A 17,591-nucleotide genomic window follows, 5' to 3' on the forward strand; every position below is an offset into this window, starting at 1 on the left:
TAAAATTCCGAACAAACAACTACATTGCCGGCTCATTTGCATGTTCTTTATACGACGTGTTCATAAGATTGACAAGTATGCTGTCATCAATGAAAGAGCAGCATCAGAAATACACTGACATTATTTACTCGCGTAGTGGTATGTACCATATGTGTGGATTCTTAAAAACTCGAAAGAACGTCTGGATAATTTTCAATCTTTCTCTGAACTAAATTATATCAAAACTTTAATTTTTAAACCCTGTATTCCACCATTCCTCATGTGAAAGTAAACACCTTCTAAAAGAAATAATTTACAATGCTTTTCAAAAGGAAGATGGCAGCATAAGCTATAAAAGTAAAATCACAAAAATCACCGAGAAAAATTCAAAACGGAAAGTCCCTTATCAAAAGGCAAAAATATAAATGTATTGTTTGTTCATAGTTTCATTTAGAAGAAACACCGACATGGCTAGATAATACAATTAATTATCTAATTATTACCGCAATTTTATATTGATAAGTATTGTAATTTGCATTGTTATTAATAAATGTTATATCAGTATTACAAACCTAATCTTGAATTCTATCCTAATTCTATTATTTGGGGGGAAAATTTTAAGAAATTTAAATGTGACGTCACTTTCTGCGTCAATCTCTTCTGCTAGCTCGTCTGTATCTTATTATGTGCTGGTTTAGGTTGTTTTATGCATTCGTTTTTTTTTTCTATAGTTAGTCACCACTTCGGTGTTTTCATGTATATCTATTTTATAATCTGTTTTATAAATTTACTGTTTGCAAAAGTTTGAATTATTCTAAATATTTAGGATGTTCTTATTCCAGTCAGAAAACCTTAGCCGTATTAGGCACAACTTTTTGGAACTTTTGGTTCTCAATGCTTTTAAACTTTGTACTTTTTTTAGCTTTCGATTTTTTTTTATCTGAGCGTCACTGATTAGTCTTGTGTAGACGAAACGTCCTATATGTTATCCCATTTATTTGTATTGTAGTTCTGTCTTGTAATGTTGTCATCTTAATGTTATATTTAGCATTGCTATAAAAGCGGGAGTTTTGGCTTGCCGCAAAACCAGGTTCAACACACTGTTTTTTTTTTCTTATAATGTCCTGTACCAAGTTAGGAAAATGGTAAGTATTATATAATAGTTCGTTTTTGTGAGTGTAACATTTTAGTGTTTGTGCTTCTGTTATATTTGATGTGTTTCCTTCAGTTTTAGTTTTAACCCGGATTTTGTTTTCTCAATCGATTTATGCATTTCGTACAGCAGAATACTATTGTTGCCTTTATTTAGAATACCATACAGCATATCTTGTAAATAGTGAACAAAAAGTTGAAAGAGGGGCGAAATAGACTTGAGGGAAATTCAAACTCATAGATCGAAAATAACTGACAACGCCATGGCTAAAGAGACAAACAGACAACAGGCAAATAATAGTAGAAAAGACACAACATAGAACACTAAAGACTAAGCAGCACGAACTGCACCAAAAAAATGAGGGTGATCGCAGGTGGTCCGAAACAGTAAGCAGATCTTGCTTCACATTTGTCACCCGTCGTGTTAATCTTTTTATTACGAACCCGGTTAATAGTCTTATTCGGAAGGTAACATTCTCGAAACATGACAGGATTGTAGTGACGACGTTAGGAAAATATCCGATATCATCTGTAAAACGAATATCCATAACGGTCAACCAACTAATGACGGCGTCCGTAAAATTTACCAAGAGATGATTTCAACTTCCATAATGTATAACTCTTGGTTCCATATAGCATATGAGCACCAAAACTCTATAACGGAAATCATGTTAGGAACTACAAGCCCAGGAATATCGATTCAATTAGGGATATATATATATATACTCCGTATGCAGACGCTGCTGGAATGTTGCGACATAGAAATGGAAAGTTCCGATCCGAGCCTGAAATTATAATTTTCGTTCTCAAGTTTTGTTTTCAACCGACCCCTATTACCAATATCTAATTGTGGGTCAATATATGAGACATGCTTAGCTGTATCTGTATCTGTAGTATCCTTTATCTAAAATTCAATGCGATATATTTGTTCAACATTTTCAATTGTTTAGAGAACAAAATGATAGAGTTTGAGCGTTCATGAAATAGAAATAGAAAGCGCTTTGGATGCAAGGGGTTTCTGAAAGTTTGTTTACATCTAAGTGCAGATTAACCTTATCTTATAAACCAAATCTAATCGTTTTACGGTAACTTATTTGCATGTTATTTTATACTTATTAGATCATCTTTTAATTACACACCATGAACACGAAAATAGTAATCCAGCATTTGGTATTATTGTTATTGAAACCTTGTTATATTACATCGATACAGTGTATCAAGTACATTTATCTTATTTCCTTCAACCAAGAAAAAACATGATATTATTTGATAGTCATGCTTATATATAGGCATATTTCATGTCGGTCCACATTTAATTACATTTAGGATTTACCAATAGTTTGACCTCAATAATTATTGTCAAAATGCGAATTTTTCAGAGTAGATTTTGTACCTTTTTTTATCTTGGCCATCAAACTGTTTCGATTCGAGAGAACCTACTGTGTTTTATAAGGACGAAACGTAAGTCCGGCGTACCTAATATGAAGCTGAGTTTTGAACCGTTTTATGGTCGGAAGGCATAGCATAAAAGTATTTGACACAATTTTACAATTAACACAAAAACAATTCTTCTGTATCTGTAGTATCCTTTATCTAAAATTCGAGGCGATATATTTGTTCAACATTTTCTATGGTTTAGAGAACAAAATGATAGAGTTTGAACGTTCATGAAATAGGAAATAGGAAGCGCGTTGGATGCAAGGGGTTTCTGAAAGTTTGTTTACATCTAAGTATAGATTAACCTTATCGTATAAACCTAATCTAATCTTTTTACGGTAACTTTATATTTGCACGTTATTTTATACTTATTAGATCATCTTTTAATTACACATCATGAAACACAATACTAGGAATCCAGCATTTGGTATTTTAGTTATTGAAACCTTGTTATATTACATCGATACAGTGTATCAATTACATTTATCTTATTTCATTCAACCAAGGTAAAAGCAGGATATTATTTGATAGTCGTGCTTATATGTAGGCATATTTCATGTCGGTCCATATTTAATTACATTTTTGATTTACAAATAGTTTAATCTAGATATTACTTTTGTCAAAATGCTAATTTTCCAGAGTAAAAGTTGTATCTTTTTATTTGGCCATCAAACTGTTTCGATTCGAGAGCAACTGGTGTGTTTTATAAGGACGAAACGCAGGTCCGGTCTACCTAATAAGAAACTGAGTTTTGTACCATTATTATGTTCTTACAATCTATTTTCGACATAAGCGTGATGTTTCCTTATATAAAAAAGACTATATTCGATATGGAGTCAGAAATTGCTTACACAGTATTTTGGCATAAAATAGTTCCAATGCAGCATAATGTTTGTATTAAATGTGTGGAATCATTGTGGGGTGAAATATTGCCTAAATATAAAGTAAGGAGCAAAGACCTTCACCGTTGAGCAAAACCCAAACAACATAGTCAGCTTTAAAAGGCCCCAACATTCCTAAATAAGATACGATTCAAACAGAATAATCTAGCAACCTGATTTATGACCAAACAATAACGAAAAATATAAATACTTTTGATCTGGGACTGTACAATATTGCGGGGTTAAACATGATAATTTACCTCCGATTTTCCCCTTATCTGGGACAGTGGTAACTTTGTCTATCTATTCATTTTCTTAAGATAAAAGGCTAATTACTTGACATAGTTCTGGATAAAAGCTTATTTATATCTACTACAATTTGTTTTGCTTAAAACAACCTACTAAAACTCATGAAATTATGATAGCCTATAATTGTTGCAGAAGTACTAGTATCTTAACTTCGCATTAAACACCTTCATAGATATGATAATGCAGCACTACTATTAAATCTGTGGAATCTTTGTGGGGTGAAATATTGCCTAAATATAAAGTAAGGAGCAAAGACCTTCACCGTTGAGCAAAACCCAAACAACATAGTCAGCTTTAAAAGGCCCCAACATTCCTAAATAAGATACGATTCAAACAGAATAATCTAGCAACCTGATTTATGACCAAACAATAACGAAAAATATAAATACTTTTGATCTGGGACTATACAATATTGCGGGGTTAAACATGATAATTTACCTCCGATTTTCCCCTTATCTGGGACAGTGGTAACTTTGTCTATCTATTCATTTTCTTAAGATAAAAGGCTAATTACTTGACATAGTTCTGGATAAAAGCTTATTAATATCTACTACAATTTGTTTTGCTTAAAACAACCTACTAATACTCATGAAATTATGATAGCCTATAATTGTTGCAGAAGTACTAGTATCTTAACTTCGCATTGAACACCTTCATAGATATGATAATGCAGCACTACTTTTTTTTCATTACAAAACATTGGTAGCCAACGTCCGTGTTGAAGACTGTACTTTGACTTGTACTGGTTTACTTGTATAAATTTTACTTGGATGGGGAGCTGTCTCATTGCACTCATACCAGATATTCTTGTATTTATTATTTAAGAAAACGAACTTTATTAAGCAGTCCACTAACGATTTCGTTCATATACCATTTTGGTAGGTTATGACTTGCTGATCAAACTTGCTTTTGAATATTCATTCTGTCTTTTATTGTTATCAAGATAAAAGACACAACACTCAAATGGGTGAAACGTCAATGAAGGCCAACAATCCTTTAAGTTGTCACCGAAAGCTTTCGGCCATTTTTTTTTTGTATTTAAAGACCTTTGCCTTGCTGATCACCTAATATAATATTTTTTTTCTCAATATACATGATAATATATAAACATAATATCACAAAACGCAAACAAGTACAAAAAAACAAGTTATAAATAAATGTTATGCGTCAGAAGATCTATTCTGGGTTCACCTTCATCAGGAGCGCTCACAAAGTCAAATATTTTAAAATCAAGGTTGTATAAGAACCGAAGCAGTTGAATAGCTATATAAAAAAAAGGACTTTGAAATAGCCAAATCCATCCAAGGCCAACTTTTCTTAATATAAAAGCCTGTAGAGATCTAAAATAAAAATGTTAATGTTACACGTCATATAAGTTTTCAAGAGAGAAAAAATGATAGTAATTAAAATAAAATATCTTAAGGCTTTTTGATATTAAAAATTAAAAATAAGTGAAAATGCCATTGAAAAAGGAATCTCAGAAAATAATTCTCAAGAAGTTCAACAAACCTGTCAAAACAACTTACTCCAAGGGTAATTCATAGAAACAGCATCAATTACTATAGAAAGTTTCGCCTACACTTCCGTTGATATAAATTGACATTTCAACTATCATTTAAATATGTATCGTATTTCAACAAGACATTTTCCAATTATCTTAAGTAATTAGACAGTTCTAGAATAAAGATTCCTCCGGTCTTTAGTTGAAATGTGGAAAAACTCAGATACAATATTTGATTTCATATGCTAAAATGGCAATTGCAGCTTGCAGTTATTGAAATATATAATTACTGATTAATTGAAGATTTTGGTTAAGTAAGAAACAAACAAGAAGTTCTCCACGTTCTAAAACACGACCTTCTTTTTGTCTTTATCCTTATTATTTTCAGAATATTACCTTTTATTGTATAATTAAATCATTGTGATTCCCGAAATATTTGATTCGAAAATCCTTAGTTTTGAAGATAATGGGTGAAATACATTTGCCTCACTCTTGGAATCAGAATAGTAAAATCAAAGAAACTGGATAATTAGAATGAAATGATTTTTGTTATATTTATAGAATTAGTATTATTGTATATATATATATATATCGTTTTAAACATTCCTTAAATTGAAAAATTAGATCCACTACTAAAAACTAATGTTAAAGAAATGTTGATCAATTTTTTTGGGAAGTGTTATATGTTTTACATTTATATTCTGATGGTCACCTGGAATCCAGCCCAATCAATATATTTGGAAGAATATACCTTGTAGTTCAAACAAACAATCGGAAAAGTTCTTTTCTTGTTATAACTTCATACCAATACGAAATCCATCGTTCCCACTCTTCTTGTGCCTAAATATAAAGAAACGACAGTTCTAGTTGCCTTCTTTTTAATGTTGAAGATGATACTTTTTCTCTGTCTACTATAATAAAAATAAATTGAAGATTCCAGCTGTATACATTCAAACGTGAGGAATTCTGCACTTTTGTTTGATGCTGTTCATTGCTGTTCTTTTCAACTGGTTCAGCTAAATGCCTTCCGCAACTATAAAATAAAAGTTTGCACCAATAAATATTCACATTTTCATCTAATGTGTTATATAAAAAAAAATTCTAAAGTGATTGCAGGACATTGTTTATGAGTTTACAATTTAAAAATAATTGTCATAAAACAAAACGAGGATAGTTCAGAGCTTTAAGCGTGTTCATAAATTAAGTTGTGTATCTAATTTTTTAACAAACTGTTTTATCTGTATCAATATCTTACAAAGCAAAACGACAGATAAGCGTATGTGTACTACGCATAGCACTACAATGAACATAGTTATGTCAAAGACTTTATACACGATTGTTTAGTTCCATATTGAAAAAAAATTATGTGAACTAATGTAGTTATATGTTTATTAGTTTCATATTTTACATTATAGGTACTTGGTGAAGAAGTCTGTTGAAACACGGTTTTTGACCCCAATGCCATAGATTAGTATTACTTTATTACTATAAGTTGCTAGACAGGGTATTTTGCTTTTAAGATAAATACGTTTCAAATAGTTATCAAAAAGTAAAATCACAAAAATACTGAACTTAGAGGAAGATCAATTGGGAAAGTCCATAATCACATGGCAAAATCAAATAACAAAACGCATCAAAATCGAATGGACAAGAACTGTCATATTCCTGACTTGGTACAGGCATTTTCAAATGTAGAAAATGGTACCAGAATTATAATTTAGTATACAGTCCTTGATCTGTTGGAACTGTAGACCTGTAGCAGTTTCAGTTACTATACACACCATTGCCCATACAAAAATTATTAGACGATTCAACATTACTCAAATCTTTATACTCTCTTTTCTCATTGCACGATACACCATAGACCATTCTTCCTTCCCTATGAACCATACATACTAATTCGCCATACAATTATGTATTATGTAATTCTAATGCAAAGAAAGTGGTTAATTACAAGTTCCAAATATAAAAAAGTAATAATGAATGTGTAGACCTATTACACACTACGGCACGAGACACTATCCCCGACTGAACAATCTGCAAGGCCCCACAGAACAATCTACTTTATCCACTGAACAATCCTCAATTCCTTACTATACAATCTACTATTCCCGTCTGAAATGCCTACTAATACCAAGTGAACAACACACTGTTCCCCACTTCATAATTGACCATTCCCTACTGAAAAACCTACGACTCAAAACGTAACAACCTATCAATTCTTACGGAACAATACAAAAGTTCCTATTGAACTACTATTGCCCATTTAACAATACACCACTCACCTCTAAACAATACACCCTTCCCTTCACTTTTTAACTGATTTTTATCATATTTGGATTTTTTTTTTAAATTTTTGTATTAGGTTTTTCATTACATTTTATAATGAAGGGCAACCAAAACTTAACTGATTAACTTTATATCTGGAAAATAATACGTAGTATTCATCAGAGATCACACAAAACGGATCGATGATTCTTTTTGGGGTAAAAAGTTCTTAATATACAATTTCGTAAAGATATGAATGTTGTCAGTACCCGACCCTAAAATCTAATTAACGACCATTCTAATTTTAAGTTTTGGCCTGTTTTTTATATTGACTAGAGGAATACTACATTTGCTCTATTTTGTTTGATGATTTATCCTATTCGTTTTAAAAAAAATGTCCTAACAGCCTTCATAGTGTTTAGACCTAAGAATTCATCTGCTCTCGTATCGACTGGTTTAAAAAGCCCCTTTCATAACTTTAAAACAAATTAATTTATACATAAATATTCACGTTTTCCTCTTGTAAGTCATATTAACGAGACATTAGGTCCGAGACCACCATTGTCGTCCCTTGATTTTCGTTGTAGAAACACAAATATAGTCCCTAGTGTTGACAGTGGGTTACTTGCCATTAATTGTTATACCCCTTCCAAATTTATTTCTCCATGTTTAATGCCTCAAATTACAAGTAGGGGGGGTTAAATTACACGGTAAAAAAATTTGGGTCCAGAATTTTAAAGGAAAGTAGTGATTTGGTCCAGCTGAAAAAGGTTTAAAATTAGCACTTCGGAAGCTGTCAAAAGATTTCAAGACGCCCTAAACATACAATTGTCCATATTTTGAGTTAGAGCCGATGAAGTTTTCTATAATTTTGATATAATTTGTCCCAAAAGTTGTACAACACACTGTAAAAGTTTCTTTGAGAAAGCGCAGGTGGGATTTTTTTTATTTTCATTTATGTTCTAAAAGAAATGCACTACGAAATAATTGTGTTCTCAGACCATTAGGGCATAAAAAAAGGTTTACCGTTTCGTTTGTTGACAACAATAAATAAGACAAAAAAAAAACACTTATTCACGATTTTGGCTATCTAAAACAATACTGGTATATTGTTTATGATTTTGTAATTAAAGGATAATTGTCATAAAACTAAAAGAGGACGATTCAAAGCTGTAAGCTTGTTCATAAAAATTCAGTTTTGCATGTATTTTATTTGCAAATTGTTTTGGCTGTATATCTTACAAAGCAGCTGTCTTTGACAAATGATTGTATGTGTACTACGTATGATTGTATGTGTACTACGTATAGCACTACAAATATCATAAATGTGTCAAAGGATTTATATTTTATCATTTGTTCCATATTGATGAAAGAGAATCGGTTAACTTAAGAAGTTTTAAAAATGTTAATTGGCTTTATTTTTGACATGAAGGTATCTGGGTAAGATTTTTGTTGAAACACGGGGTTTTACCCGATAAAGTTTTAATTAAAAGCAATAAGTTACTAGACAGGGTTTTAAGTTTTTCAGATAAATACGTTACAAATAAAGTTCTTTGAACGCTATAGACTATCATTTTACCTCCTATACATTTCTAAGAATATGGTTGGTTAAGAGCAACCTCGTGGAGACCGTGTATATTCCATATTAGGTTAGTAAGGTACCATAATTAGGTTAGTAGTGGAGTTGTGTCCCTTTATACAAACAACATGGCGGTGAGAAAAACAATCATAAAGGTTATAACAGACGATTAATGGATAAAGAACGATTGAAAGTAATTCCAAACAAATAATTTGTTATTGTTGGTATTTGTTTTTGAACAGACCTATATGGAAGTTGGTTCATATTACTAACAGTATTGAAGACTTGATCACTTTCATAGGCCACTAGTCTAAATATCACATCATTGCCCATAAAACAGAGACGATAATACAGCAATACTCAATTCATCATAAACTGTTTCTCATTGCATGGTACACATATCTCTCCTTTCCCCATAAACCATACACGATATTTCGATATTCGAATTGACTATTATGCGATTATATAACAAAAAGTTGGTAACGAAAGTATTGTACCAACGAATCTATAGACCCATTTCCCCCGGCCGTTCCCCATCGCAAAAGACAGCATTCTCTACTGAATCATTCACAATTCCCTACTGAACAATCCACCATTCCCCACTGAATTATTCTCCATTCCCCAAATAATAATTCACCAGACTTAACTGAGCAACCCATCACTCCCCGCTGAACAATCCAAATTCCGGACTAATCAACATACATGTACCTAAGCCGAGACTAATCAACATACATGTACCTTAGCCGACTAATCAACATGCATGTACCTTAGCCGACTAATCAACATACATGTACCTTAGCCGACTAATCAACATACATGTACATTAGCCGAGACTAATCAACATACATGTACCTTAGCCGACTAATCAACATACATGTACCTTAGCCGAGACTAATCAACATACATGTACCTTAGACGACTCATACACTCCTGAGTAATCAACATGCATGTACCTTAGCCGACTCATACACAAAACAAGATAAACATCCTAACTTTATTTTTACAATAAAAAAAAATCAATTGAAGTTTTAAAATATTTGTGAAAAGAATTTGACTGGAAACAAATACTGCACATGTTGCATTTGTTGTGTTCATGATTTCTTCTACTCGTTATATCTAAAAGTAATCAAGACTTTAAGAGTTCATATGCTCTCCGTTCAACTGGTCCAATTTTTTCCCTTCATAACTTCAAAACAAATATTTTGTACCCATAAATATTCACGTTTTCATATTGTATGTCATACTAAACGAGACAATAGGGCATTAAAGAAAAAAAGTGTTTAAATTCAAACAAATCCTACGCTTATTCATGATCTCAGCTTTATCTGTAGTAATTTGAGGAACAATGATTATAAATTTGTAATTAAGGATAATTGTCATAAAACAAAACAAGGACATTTTAAAGATAAAGGCAGGTTCATAAATTCAGATGTGTTTGTATTTTATTGGCAAATTGTTTTGGCAGTATCAATAACTTACGAAACATCTGTCTTTGACAAATGAGCGTATGTGTACTACGCATAGCACTACAAACAACATAATTGTGTCAAAGGTTGAGCTTTTACTTTTGTAATTTTTTAATGGACTTTCCGTTAAGAAATATTCCTTGGCGTTCGGTAATTTTTATTTTTTTATTTTTTACTGTACGATACACTGTCCTATTCACCTCCCCCATAAATAAATAACACACTGAATATTACCATTCTACGTATCTACCATTATAAAATATATATACACAAAAAGTGTAATGACAAACTCACATAGAAAAAAAAACGAAATATTAACGAATGTATCGACCCCACACACCGTTCTCCATCACAGGATGCACAATTCCTCTTGCAACAACCACCGTTCTCTATTGCAACGCACTATTCCCCATATAACAATCTACCATTTCCTAATGAACAATCCACCATTCACAACTGAGCAATTCACCACTCCCCATTGAACAATCCACCATTCTCTATTGAACAATCCACCATTCTCTACTGAACAATCCACCATTTTCTACTGAACAATCCATCTTGTCCCCCACTCCCACCACAAACTGAAAAACATACCAATCCCCACAGAACAACCTACTATCCGAATATTAAAATACAGGATCTCGATTACAAAATATGTGTGACCACTAACGAGTTTTGGACAGAGTATCGTAAAGGGTATAAAGATTAAGAAAAATGCGGATGTGTGTTTACGAATTAAGTTGATATTGTGTAAACATAAATGAGACAACACGTAAGTCAAATATAAACATCCCGGGGTTATTAGAATGGTATAAACGATTATCATATTCGGTTCAAAAATTCACCGTGTGTCAAGGATTTGAAAACACCACAAAGATTTAAGAGAAAATAACATTTATACCATTACGAAGAAGAAGAGGTTCCTTATAGACAAAACACCTGAGGCTCTAAAGAGTTTGTTACGCTCACCTTGATATGTGTGCATAGTCAACTAGAACACTCTATATTATTGTAGAGAGAATACTATAATACATGAAAAAATGCTCTGTTTAGATGAACAAGTAGTGCAGATCATGTATTCTGGTCAGTGTCTCTCTATCTGCTTAGGGAAGAAAAATAAATCTCATTTCAGGACAATCACTCCTATAAAGATTGACAGTCTACTATCTGTATCGACATTTTATGTGACTGTAGTATCTATAATTTAAGTAAACTGGGATGAATTGGATATTGTCGTCCGTCAGTATTTTTTCACAGAAAACGCTATTCTTAAACATAAACTTGGCTTTACACAATACATTTATTTTAGTTTTCAGACTTAATTAATCCTTATTTGGAAAACACCTGCCAAAACCGTCCATTGTCTTTGCAGTTAGACATTGAAATAGTACGATCCTTTTTTATCCACATTTGATTAACTGCGTGCATTTGATAAGATTTTTTCTCTTTTCTACATATTATTATTGCTTCTTTTCTTCAGATTTATAAAATGTTTATTCTAATTTATATGATAACAATAAAGACCAAAAACAAAATATAAAACTGGTTATTAATACAAAAATTTATCATTAAAGACAATAAAATGACAACACAACATATCAAAGCTAAAATTACAACAACCTAAAAACGATTACAAATATATAATCTATGAGGACCACATGTTGGTAAGTATCCCTTTTCTGGGCATTATTGTGATGTTTACATGCAAAGTAGGTGATACTGATAGACTGTTATATAACTCTTACCCGAATAATTCAGTCGTTATATTCCGCTGATCTACGAAGGTTGCATCCTCGTGTGGGAGAAAATCGGACACGGAAAGGGCTTGAATTATTCGAGTTAATATAACTCCTCCAAAACTCATGGCTTTGTGCGTTTATATTTGTTATAGTTATATTTTAAGTTTCCTGCACTTTTTGACTTCTTGCGTCTTCCTGTGTTACATTATCTTTAACTTCTCCATTACCTCCTTGATTTGTGTTTACTTTAATTGTTTCCGTTTCCTACACTTCTCCAAACTCTTGGCTTCTGGCGATTACCTTTATTAAAGTTTTCTACACTTCTCAAAACCCTTGGCTTTATGCCGTCAAACTTTTCTTAACTCTTGTCTTCAGGCGTTTGTCCTTGGTTTAGTTTCCTAAAACTTCTTTAAACTCTGGACTTCTGCTGTATACCTTTGTTCTTGTTTCTTAAACTAAGCACTTTTGTAAGAAGTAAATACAGAAAACACCTTGAACAAAAAAAAACAATTTCATCTATAACTTTTTTCAAAACGTGTCATTAATATGATTGATTCATACATTGTCTGTTGCTCAACGACCAGTGGCAAACATTTCATTAATGTCAGGACAAAAACAAATTAACAATAAAATACAATAATGGGCAGTGTATGTATCAGTGACTAAATGTGATGAAAATTCTGAAAATTTGGACAGCCACTGGAAAATGAGGTATATTAAATAGAAACAGAAGTTTTGCCTTGCAATACGCTACACCTATTGACCCATCAAAGAATAATTGCAAGGTTTTATAACGTGCATGTCACTCTCTGTACACGAGACATAGGATTAAACGTCCCCATCCCGGGTAAATAAAGGAGCAACTATAAACTATGTGTTGCTGGACAATGGAAATAACATCTTGTTCAACAATAAGCATTCTACTGAAAGTTTATACTGATATTGATTTTACATACATTGCAGTTTAATGCGATTGTTGTCTCGCCAAGCCTTAATGTCTGTTTAAGTTAAGCTAGATTAGTGTTTTTGTGACTTAAAACACCTAGAATCAGGTAAATGACAGTAATAGAAATCGCAGTCTGGTGGGGGAAATCTAGAATTATTGGGTCTAGACATATTCAAAATACATTGACCAAATATAAATAATGTAGATTACAACAGTCTTAGACAGATAGCTGCAAACAATTGCAAGATTCATGACTATGACCGGTACATAAGTATGTAGCAGGGGTACATAAGTATGTGGCAGGATTACGTAAGTATGTGACAGGGTTACGTAAGTATGTGGCAGGGGTACATATGTATGTGGCAGGGTTACATGCGTATGGTGGAGGAAAACTGACAATAATTGTAGATTGAATTTGGAGTCGCGTGCACCTTCCATGTGCGGGATTCGAACTCACAAACTCAGAGTCAGGCTAGTGATACAGTAGTTCGACTACTGAAACAACTACATGCACCTGCCAATTTATGGCTATTTTTTTAAATTAAATTTGAATATTAACAGTGGGTTTTTAAGTAAGCCATGTCTGATATTGAACTGGAAACTTCGTATTTAAAATTCAATCAGAGTAAAAGTAATCTACTTACTAAAGAATGTAATTTGCATGACAGATCTACTTATCTATTTAGGGTAAAACAAATGCGTGCTGGCGCACCAACCTATGACTTACGCAATGCAGGATTTTGAGTATCATTTCAAAGGTACATTAGTTTAAAAATTTAAAAATCACATATAAATCATGGACATTGGTGGCTTATATTCTATTCCGCCCGATACATGTTAAACATACATGTAGAAGCTTTAGATCTACAAATAATTCTGACTTCCGGGAGCATTCAATATGGAAAACTGTAGTTGATAAGAAAGAAAAAAAATCATACACGCACTCTTGCATATATTTATTCCTTTACATCAAAGGACGTTTTAACTCCGAAAGTAGATATTTGGTAACGTCTGTTACAGATACATGCATGTTTATATGTCACGCACACTTCATAAGTTGATCAAATGTATCTATACTATTTAACAAAAGAAACAATACAGGCAATGTATTTTACATATATATAATGACACCGAACCAAGTTGAATAATTGTCCAATTGGTATAATTTTTACAAAGTGTTATATTTTTTTCAAACCCATTTAGAGTATAGACGGTGTGATTTTGTTTTGTAAATCATTACATGGAACATTGCACCTGCTCAGTCGCGAGTATTGGATAATAGATGGTACTATTTTATATCAGCAGGCTACTAGGAACATAACGCTTGTTCAGTCGCGGTTATTAGAGAATAGACGATATGATTTTGTATTCATCAGATAACTTGGAATATTGAGCTTGCTTTCCAAATCTTCCAGTATCATTTGATATGATAAAGTTTATCCGTGTTATGTTTTACAAAACTTTGTTTAATTGCATATCATTATTATAGACATAAGAGATTTATTGTACCGATAGTTTTTATTGTACGTTCTTTTTGGCGACTTTCTGATTTTGAACATTCATAAACTGTATATTATACCAAAAAATAAAAAAAATGGATAATAAAACTTATAAAACTTTTGTCATCATTTTTGCAAAATAAAGTTGACCCCTGTGTTCAATAACTCGGTATTTTCTAACTTTCAAATTTGATTAGATTAATTATTATGATCATATGCTTTTGCTTTGTAAATGATTTTTTTTTCATTGGATAATTTAACAGTTTTTCCTATTTATTATATCTTCTGATAAATTTGAGTTCAAACGTATGTATTGTTTCTTTTGTTGATTAGTATATGTCTAGTAAAAAGGTATTTTAATATTTCTATTTTCTAATTCAACAAATAATTATAAGGTGCGGAGAGGAGCAGGTGTTTGTACAGATATGCGGAAATTATTACATAAAGTGTAAATGTAGCTACATGAACTGATAAAGATTTTTTTCTTTCAAATTGTTCGTAACTTTTAAAATTTCCTTAATCTACTTATATCTGTGTATTAATGCATATTCTAAAAGAGTTCTCCAAAATCAAACTATTGGAAGTCCAACTGAGAATATCATTGGCCCAAAAAATAAAACCGACTAACAATTTAATTCTTTTTCCCTTTTTTTTTATTTTTATTTATCTTTAATTTATTAGCTAATTGTGGATAATTTGGCTATTTAAAGTTTCACTTTTCTACAAAATTTTGCTATTTAAAGAGTCTCTATTCTACAAAAGAGAAACTTTGAATAGCAAAATTATACACACGAGGCAAGATCTACAAATAAGTACATATCAATGAAATCCTAAATTGACTCTTTAAAGGAGTTTTACATGTACCCTTAACTAAATGACAAATGATAAGTTAACCTCCCTGTCTATTATATTCAAAACTATAAATTAATAAATAAAAAGATAAAAACTCTTATAGTAAACAAAATCTACGAATAAGTCGACATTGACCAAATCGTCAGTCACCTCTTACAGGAGTTATTGTTATTGGCCCTTAATGACGAGTTGGATTTTTTCCCCTATTTTCCTGGTGAGCTACACATGATCTTAAGATCCTTTTGTTATTCAATAAACTCACAACGGTAGTATGTTACATTTTTTAGTAAGCATTTTTTCCAATCAAATTAAGAATTTTATTAACTAATAATATTATATTCCTTTTCAAAACACAGGTAAATGTTTGATAAATGCCATTTATATATGTTTTGTGGAATTTTGGCATTCAGGGAACAAGCACTTTTCTCAGACCCTACCCCCACCCTTATTCGTTATTTAGGGTGAAGAAATTCTGAGACAAGTGCCTGTGGTCCAGGGCTCTCCTTCATATCCCGTAAAACCGATTTCCTTCTTGCTATATGTGACGACTTCATTATGTGATTTTTATCTTTTATTAATTATTAGCTTATTGTTCATGAATTGTAATTCATGAAGGGCAGCTCACTATCTTATTTTCATGGTTTATAAAGGTATGCATAAATTGCACCCTGATTGGCATCCCAATCATTCATTTACGCGGTAGGTAAAAATCATGTGACAAGTAGCACATGGTTTTTCATACAGGTAAATTAATTAGGCAGAGCACACCTAGATTTTGATGTGAACAGACGTTTTGTCTGCTGCAGTTCACTTATATTTGGTAATACCTCAGAATTGTCAATTCAGGACACGGAGATTCATAGGACAATATAATGAATTTGCTCAGGTAAGAACATTTATTTATATTTTTGAAGGTGTTATCATTTAGTTGTCATTCTGACATATCAAACAGACCCGGAGACTATTCATTCACGTGGCGGTGGATTTATTGTTTGAAATCTTGTTTTTATTTGATTATAAATTTATTTGGGGTTCAATTATTTGTTTCAGGGGTTGGTCCATGCAGTTTTAATGCTCAGTTTTTGAGTGGCAACGTTTAAATGGTCGGACAACGTACGTCCCATTTATTGACACTGATCTTCCAAAATGCCAGTTATGAAATTTAGTTTAACGTATCATACAACGGCCAATATATAAATGTAATGTTGCAGAAATTACGTATTTGCCTTTATAGAAGCTGTGGTTAATTTCACCGGAAGTTGGTGTTAATTTCACCGGAAGTTGGTGTTAGTTTTACCGGAAGTCCGTGTTTGATTTACTGGAAGTGGCATACAATATAAAAGTTATGCAATTAGTGAAATATTTAATTAGTGAATATATAGTGAGCCATACATCTTATTGATGTTACAAGTGTATACAAATCAATATTAAATAGTGAAAAGTTTGGTGAAGTGAAATTTAGAATAATACAATCTGAAGTATCAACGTCCTAGATCTTGACCGGTGTACGCTAGCAGATGTGATGAGACATTTTTCTGATTAGTTTCAATTTATACTAACTAACATTTCAGCTGTTTATTTTTTTTTTTTTTTTTTGTATTCATTTGCATGTTATAATTATGTTTAGTTTTGTTTGATTTTGTTTAGTTTTGTTTTAGTAAAATATTACTTTTTACTTGTGTTTCTATGATTGTTGGCCAACTGACAATCCGATTATCCTACGTCTTTACACTATATAAACGATAAATAAAATGATATAACAATAATACTACTTCTTATATTTTTGAAATGTATGAATCCAATATAAACTACGGTCGTAAAAAATAAGAGATAATTTTGAACGTAGTTTATATTGGTTAAAATTTAAACGAGAGTTGAACAACTGGGTCCTGGTATAAAACAGTCATACAGCATCACAAAGAAACCCGGAATCACACCAAAAACAGAAACAGTCATAAAGCTCCGAATAACAAGGAAAATCAT

At 31.9% G+C, this 17,591-nt stretch overlaps 1 long non-coding RNA gene across 1 annotated transcript; it reads left to right on the forward strand.

The window, feature by feature from the left end:
* Positions 1 to 16,380: 16,380 nt before the first annotated feature.
* On the forward strand, positions 16,381 to 17,283 carry LOC139522554 (uncharacterized). Its single transcript, XR_011664473.1, has 2 exons — positions 16,381 to 16,494; positions 16,659 to 17,283. It is a non-coding gene; the product is annotated as an uncharacterized lncRNA (long non-coding RNA).
* Positions 17,284 to 17,591: the final 308 nt, after the last annotated feature.

The sequence above is a fragment of the Mytilus edulis genome, chromosome 5, assembly GCF_963676685.1.
Source record: "Mytilus edulis chromosome 5, xbMytEdul2.2, whole genome shotgun sequence".
In the NCBI taxonomy this organism is placed as follows: domain Eukaryota; kingdom Metazoa; phylum Mollusca; class Bivalvia; order Mytilida; family Mytilidae; genus Mytilus; species Mytilus edulis.